Source organism: Solanum pennellii, chromosome 1 (genome assembly GCF_001406875.1).
Source record: "Solanum pennellii chromosome 1, SPENNV200".
Lineage (NCBI taxonomy): Eukaryota > Viridiplantae > Streptophyta > Magnoliopsida > Solanales > Solanaceae > Solanum > Solanum pennellii.
Window position 1 is genome coordinate 9,534,245 of NC_028637.1, and position 8,833 is coordinate 9,543,077.

The 8,833-nt window shown below is 33.0% G+C and overlaps 1 pseudogene; it reads left to right on the forward strand.

Moving 5' to 3' along the window:
* Nucleotides 1-41: 41 nt before the first annotated feature.
* LOC107032694 lies at nucleotides 42-1,537 on the forward strand (annotated as a pseudogene).
* Nucleotides 1,538-8,833: the final 7,296 nt, after the last annotated feature.

Here is an 8,833-nt window from a genome sequence, read left to right on the forward strand (position 1 = left end):
ACCTAGATTAACATTATTGATTAATTTTTTCTTTGCAGAAAATGTCTGAAACAAATGCAAAGAATCGAAAAAAACTTATGAATCCACACACTGCTGGCAAAAAGAGTTTCGCTTTAGTTCGTAATAAGCTGGTGTGTTTCTCTTATATGTTATTTTTTTAATAAAATTTTGGGGCTTTTTATCCCAGTGTGAGTGTATTTTTGATATACATTTCAATGTGACTAGGAGAAAGATAAGGAGACGGTATGTTCTAAGGATCTCTTTGTGGTTACAAGAACAAGAAAACCCGGGCGTTTGTACAAGTCTTCATATAAAGATACTACTAGTAAAATTGTATGTGTACTGTCTATTTTCAATTTTTTTTTATTGAGTTCAATTATTTATTACATATTGTGTTTATTGGATATGTTTTGGTAGGCTGAAATGGAGGAAATTGAAAATCAAATAAGCATAAATGGTGAGTATGTTGATGTATTTTCAAGCATCATGGGTCCTGAACATCCAGGACGTCAAAGACTACATGGCGCAGGAGTGACAAAGACTAGTTTGAAAAAAAAGTTGGCAATTCAGAATCAACTTTAAGTGCAACAACTGATGGAATGCATCGAATGCAAGAAAGGATGAAGAAAATGGAGATACAAATTGAGGAACAAAAGAAAATTGTGCTACAAGAAGTTATTGCAGATGTTATTGCACAACTTAAGCATGCCGGATTAATTGATCCTAACATATTGGCAGCATTGTTGACTCCTTAACCAAGAGAATCTACTTCTATTCAAGGGTCTGAACAAGGTCGGTGTCGCTAATTCTATGTTTTGATTGTTATTTGTTGTTGCTACTTGCTATAGGATTAGAATGGAAAAGTATGCTATTGATCTAAGGAAGTTGGGGAAAAGTTAGGCAGAGGATCAGTAAATGCCTGATTCATGAGTTTAATGCCTCAGTTGCTGCTTATTCTCTGGTAGTTTAATGTCTGAGTTGCTGCTTGTAGTCTGATTCATGAGTTTTCTGGTTCTGCTTGTTGCCTAGTAGAGGACCAGTTGTTAGATTCATGATTTTTTTGATACTTGCTGCTTGTAGTTTGGTTTCTTGTGGTTTCTTTTTTATGCTAATTAAACATGTCTCTTGTAGAATGATAATGTTGAATCATGATAGTGTTGTTTCTACTGCTTGTAGTCTGGTCTCTTGTTTCTGCTTCTGGTTTCTTGTAGCATGATAGTGTTGAATCCTACCTTCACGATTATGTTTAGTCGAGCCAACGTAGTAGCTAATGCATGTTACTGCACGTAGTCTGGTCTCTTGTTTTTGTTGCTGCTTGTAGAAGTTTGAATGCAGCAGTTGAATGTTATTGACATGTACTTGATTTCGAAGTTTTGGGGTTTAACAATTGTAAAAGCTAATGCATGGTTGTAACTACATGTATACTTGTTAATTTCCAAGATTTGAGGTTTGCTAAATTATTTATAATTTTTTCTGATTGTATGTAGGTGATGAAATCGAAGAAGGAGATGAAAGCAGTAGTGAAGACTTGACATAGAGCTGAAGTATTGATGTAAACTTTATTGAAGTTCTAGAAATCATATATATTTGAAGATTGAAAATTCTATGGCATGTGTTTCACCTTTTTTGAATGCTATAAAAAGATTTGTATATTTTGCTTTTATTGATATTAGAATCACGGATCTTGAATTCTAATTTTGGTAATGAACATTTATTCTCGTTAATGATTTATGTGTATTTTTATGTTATAAAATTTATTCTCGTGAATGATTTAGTATATAGAAGGTATATATAGCTTACTAATATTGCATTAGAGTTGTTGAAAATAGCAGGTAATAACCGTTGCAATAGGCATTAAGAAACTGTCCTACAATTGTTTAAAAGTGTTGCAATACCCTATAACAACCGTCACAATAGAGTGAAAGGTGTGTTGAATCGAAAGAAAAACTGTAGCCATCGCCTTAACAAAACTGATGCATAAACCTCTATTACGACGGTTCAAAACCGTACTAATACGGCCATAATCGTTGACAATTAATTAAAATGAGAACCGTGGCAATAGGTCAACGTATGGCTACGGTTATATGACCCGTCGCACAAAACTGTAGCAACAGAACTATTGCTACACGATCTGTTGTAGCGGTTGACGTGACTGTAGCCTTAGACCTATGGCTACGGTCGTAACGTCTATTGCAACGGTAGGTGAACCGTGACAGTAGACCAAATTTCTAGTAGTGTGTTGTTACTTTTATTATCACATAAACCCTTTTGGTGATACTTTTGAAATCCTTTGTGCAATTATTTTCATACAACGATTTCAAAATTTAATGTATGTCCAAGTATATTTTAAGCGACAATTGAGAAGATCACCTATGGTTCCAAATATATTGTTTTTTCATGGAGAAAAATAATTCTATTTTAAGAAGATCATATTTAGTTTTTCAGAAGAATTTTTAGTCTAAAGATTAGTAATCCTTTAAAGATTTACTTTTTAGTAATAACTCAATCTAATGAGTATTATTATATGAGCATTAATACATATGTTTTGGTAATAGTATTGAGCACTGATTTAGATAAGAGTTAGGAAAACTTAAACCCTATAACTTGCGCCACAAGTGTAGATAGGATCGTACTGTAATTCGGGTGACTCTTCACCAGCGTCAAAAGGGCCTTAAGACAGATCTAAAATTTAAGTTTCCTCCTATATCCCTTGAAGGTATAGGCTGGTTCTGGCAACATGGTTAAGACGTTGTATCATCGCGAAACTCTTAATGATAGTTATTAGTTAGAGAAACTCCACAAGAAAGTAAATTATTTTGCTATCATTGCATACCTACTTGTAAAGCTTTTAATGATTTCATTTCATACTTCATGCTTTACTTCTATGTTAGTCAGCCATTTAGTTCTTTTAATTTAATTGGATACACTATATTCTTCTCAACCAAGATATATCCACAGTTTATCAACTTGTTGGTTACATTGATTTTAGGGTTTGTCGTTTTGGATTATTGTATTTTGAATTTTTTTAATTCGACTATATGCATCATGTATCACTTATATTATTTTATGAGAAAAATTTATCATCACCAAATAAATCACTCAACCATCACCATATATTCAGATCTCAAACAAGAAATGTTATGTGTACAATCTAAGCTAAAACTTAAATATTCAACATACCAGAAAAAATCATTCAACCATCACCATAGATTAAGATCTCAAAAAAGAAATATTAAGTAAAGTGTTGACACCTAATTTTGGACCTTTATGACTATTATGAAAAATCGCGACTTTTATGAATGGTTTTGACCTTTCCGTTTTAATATTTCAAGGAGTTGCAACAATAAGCATTTGTTCACACTATGGTTTGTTGTCCATAAAATATAGGGGTTTAATGTCACTATTATTTGTAGTTTTTTTAAGCTATGGGCTAGTTGAATTCAAATATATTAATTAAGTTTCTTATTAAGTTTGTTTCATTCCTCAAAGTTTTCTTTCCTCACATTTCATGAAGCTTAAACTTTACTATAAGTCATACAGATTCATGTAACTAGAGCAATTTCTTTTATCTATATAGGTGACATTTTTTAAACTTTGTTAAAAATTCAAACAAGGAAGATTGAAAATTGATCTTCTGTTTTGGCCATTTTTATAGGATTTTTTATATAAATAAAGAAAATTAATTTTAACATCAATGCGACATAACTGCTCTTGTTCCTTTCATGTCCATAACTCATAACAATGTTGAAATGATTGAATTAATTACATTTGGTTCTTTAGTAAACAAAACTTTTATTTCTACCACTATTATTTGTAGGTTTTTTTTCACCATAGGGGAGTCTAAATGAAATACATGAATTAACCTTCTTATGAACTGTGTTTCATTCCTCAAAGTTTTCTTCCTCCTATTTGATGAAGATTAATCTTTTATTGTTATTCATAGTGATTAACGTATATATTGCAATTTCTTTTTGTTATTTTGGTGACTTTTTAAAACTTTTTCAATTAAATTTGTGAACTGCAAATTCGAATGCAACCCGCCCGACAATATTTTTGAAAATTATGTTACGCAACATGTCTTTTTCTTCCATATTGTTAAGAAATAAAGGTCATCCTTATTATTATTGGTGGATATTTGTGAGTTCAAGTTCTCACATAATTATGTTGTAAGATATTAATATGTTATGTGTCATGGTTTATAATATCCAATTATGAACAGTTCCATTTGGGTAATACCTACTACTTGGATCATAATTGCATTAATTATTTGTAACTGCATACTTGTCACGTCCTGAGCCTACACCCTGGGCAGGATTGACACTCTTTTACCATTGTTGGCCTCGAGCGAAACCTTGGTCTGACTTACTTAACTCAGCAGAAGACAACAATGAAACTTATAATGATAAAAGAACTTATGTAAACTGAATAATAAACTAACTGGGAATGTCTTAGAGATTTAAACATTCAACTTGGCCAAAATGGCAACCGAAGTCTTTAACATAAGAATGAAAACGTAAAAACTACCGAACTATTATATGTCTATGAAGACTCTAAAATGACTGAGATTGATGTTGGGACAAACCCCACAACATCAACGGTGCAAGGAGGCTCACCAACTGACTCTGGAGTTCTCAATTGGATCAATGGTGCGTTGGATGCTGATCCTCGTTACCTGCGTCTGCATCATAATACAATGCAGCCAAATGACATCAGTTCATTGTATATACGAGTATGCGAGTTTGAATGCTAATAGAACATATGCTAGAAAGTGATTTTGAAAGAAAACTTACCTTGAATCTTGTCAACTCATGAATACTTACCAAACTCCTTTCATTATAATGAAGGTTTAAACAAGTGCAATATAAACAAAAACTATTTAAAAACATTCTTTAACTTTGTGTGTATGCAAAGATACAAGAAACTCTGAAATGTATACAAAAATACATTGAAATGATGTAAATTAAAGTACAATAACTGATATGGGAGTTTCTCTAATCGACAACCATCACATAAGAGCTATAGTGATGATACAACGATCTACCTCACGTCGCTTGTGCATCCTATACCCGGCCAAAGGTATAAGACCTTAACTGTCAAATGCATCCACTAGTCTATTGTGAAAAAGGTTCATCTAAAAAGTATGACCCTTTTCTACACGTGATGGCTACATTGTTTAGGGGGCTCTGAGTTGTCTGAACTCTCCGCCATATCGATTGTCACTACTACTCCCATAATTTACTGGCTTTTATGTTTCTAAAACATACTGACTTTTGTGGTTAGATATTAGTGCTCAAAAAACATAACCCAAGGCTATCTTGGAAATCTCAGTTTCCCTACTTGCAACGTTTAGAAAGCTATTGCTCTTTTATAAAAACTAGCCCGAATGCTCTTTGGAAATCTCAGTTTCCATTCTTGTTGAAATGTGAAAGCAATTCTTTTAAACCTCTTTGGTAATATATAGTCTCCATGTACTTGTTTGAAGAAATAATTTTAAACTTCACTCTTTATTAAACACAAAACATAAGTCTTAAAATAATGTTAAAACGGTTGTAAAAGACTTATGACAACTTTAAATGACTCCTCTTATTTAACTGTTATTTTTTCTTAACTTTACTCTTAAATGATCCTTGAATTGAATTATGGAATCAAGGATTAAGTTTTCTATTTGGAAAGATATCATAATGTTTAGGAATGATTCTAGATAGCTAAACATGGAAAAAATCTGGAAAACAATATTTGGAGGTAGGTTCGCGACGCGGAGGTTCTTTTAAATTTTTGTTCTGAGAACGTCTTTTGAGAGAGAACACTTTGTGTCATCTCCGCGACGATCAACTGAATATTCGATTCAGGGCATAGGTCGCCAAATGCGCTCCCATGTCCAAATTTCGCTCATCCATGTTTCTACTTCGTTTTTCTTCCCTTATTTATCAAAACTCGGTTCTTTTTTCTAAATAACTTTTACATACAGACACCCAAATAATGTACCTAAGAACCTAACCCAAACGACCCCATAATGCGACGAAACAAACACAAAAATTTCACCACTAAGGTAGTTCAAGATTAGCATATGAAATCAACAAGTAGGCATCAAGCTCATCAATATTTTAATGCTTTTATGATGAATCCAAAAAGAAATAATATATTTGTCACGTGGGAGATCCAATGTTATGAGAGCCTCATATACCTTGATAGGGATCACCCTCGATGAATTCCATTCATAAAGCTAGACGTTCTTGGCGAATTCTTGACTTATCTCCCTTTCTTTCTTCTTTTCTCTATTCTCCAAGCCCTAAGAGTAAATATGATTTTTCCGAAGTGATCTAATACTTATTTTTATCCCTATAAACCTCTAAAAAGAAATAGGAAATTAATTGGTGAAAAGACTAGTTTTCCCTACCATAAATCCAGATTAGGACTTTCCCCAATCCAACAGCCCAACTCCCGAAGGGCAAACCTCAGTCATAAAATATCAAAATCGCGCAAACTAGGAGGACTTAGAAATAACTTTCCAAGGGATTTCCAACCAAATCAATAAATACCTATAACACATTATGAGCTAGAAGTTATGCCATTTGAAAATGGCCAAATCTAACTTTCTTAACTTACACAAATTTTCTAGATTTTTCCTTTTTCTTTCCGAAAATGATTATTTTAACTTTTTTAGATATTTCAAGTTGCCAGATGTCACAATACTATAACAATGACAAAAACTGTGGTTCAATTCCAAATAAATTCAGGTCGGTGACATAAAACTTAAGCAATAGCAATGACTATTATGAGACAATGAGAAAAACCATTTATGATACATATTATTTTAGAGTCATTTTTTAACATATACATGATATGACAAACTATAATAAAAAGATATTAATGGAGGTTAATAAGAAAGGAGCCGAAGGTCCTCCATTTGAATTTAGTTAATTATGTTTTTGTATGAAAGTAATGTTCCACTTTACCCGGGAATGTTGTTGTTTTAGGCTTTTTGGTCTCTTCTTTAATCTATGATGTTGTTCTTTATAATCTCTTGGAGTTTTAAAAATTTTATTATTTCTGACACACTATATTCATGGAGATTTTCAAAGACTTCTTTCTTCTTTCTTATACAAAAATCTCTCTATGAATCATATTTTTATATGACAAAAATGAAGATTAAAAAAATATAGACTTTTATTATTTCAAAGAACGCTTTGCCTTAAAAAAAATAATATTTACAATGTAGCGTGTGTATCAAAAATATGAATATTACAAATGATTATATGTAGTCTTCATAAAATAGATCAATCTCGTGAGAAGCACAAGTAATACTCCTAGTATATATATAAAGGAGAACCCTAAGCCCACCTACGTGGCACCCCAACAAATCAGGATTCCCTTTTGATTCATTTTATTACAAAAATTACACTTCCCCTTTCATGAATAGTTGTGCCTATTATGAAAAGTTTTGCCTTTTTATGAAAGGGTGTATTCTTTTCGAAGGTTTGTAACTTTTCCTAAGAGTGGTAACCTTTTAGAAAAGTTGTGACTTTTATGAAGAGTTGTTATTTTTATGAAAAATTGTTACTTTTATTAAAGATTGTGACCTTTCCGAAGGATTCTGACATTTTCAAAGAGTTGTATCCTTTTGATAAGACACAATAATCATTTGTTCGCACTTCCCTTAGTTGTGTATAAACATTGGACTTCCGTCTTATTTTAAAACAACGAAATTTTGAACTACTTCTTCCTCTCTTCTTATGGGCAATTAAAGAGTTGTGTACATGTCACGACCCAAAACGGGTCGCGAGTGGCACGCACACTTATCCTACTATGTGAGCGAACCAACCAATCTAAACCCCAACATTTCAACCATAAATAACAAAATGTAATGCGGAAGACTTAAAACACATTAATGAAAATCAATTAAATAACTTCTAAAACTCAATACTTATTGTTCCCAAAAACTGGAAGTCATCACAACAAGAACATCTATCTTCAATTTACTAAATCTAAGAATATCTAGGAAGCTAAAATAAATAAAAAGCTAGTCCATGCCGGAACTTCAAGGCATCAAGACATGAAGAAGAAGATCCAGTCCAAGCTAGAAGCATTAGCTCACCCTGAGATCTGAAGTGATGAAGACTGGCTAGAGTTGCGGTTGAGTTGAAGACGATGGCACGTTTGCTGCACTCCACAATTAACAAAGAAAAACAAATACAAGTAGGGGTCAGTACAAGGCACAAGTACTGAGTAGGTATCATCGGCCAACTCAAAATAGAAAGCAATATATTTCAGATAATACATAAAATCAACTAATATTCTTAACAGGTGATAGCAACAAGTATAAGAATCATTTACAACATCACCAGACACATCTATGAGGACTCAAGCCTCCACATTATACTCTTTTTGGGAAACAGGTTCTTTAGATTGAGTATATTAACAGATTTCAAGATTCAATCTCTTTACTAATCCCGGTGTCGGAACGTGACACTCCGATCCATCTACTATCCTGGTGTTGGAACGTGACACTCCGATCCATATACTATCCTGGTGTCGAAACGTGACACCCGATCCATTACTATCATGGTGTCGGAACGTGACACTCCGATCCATTACTACCCTTGTGTCGGAACGTGACACTCCGATCCATTACTACCCTGGTGTCGGAACGTGACACTCCGATCCACTACTCTCAAACTTTTAGTTCATCAAGCCTTCTTTTATACCAAGGCATCATCATTAACAGAAAGATTTTAAGGTTTAAGGTTCAACAGCCTCATCATGCTAATTCATCACAATTATGTAATCATATCATACATACACACAATTAAGCAATATAGGAGACTTTACATTA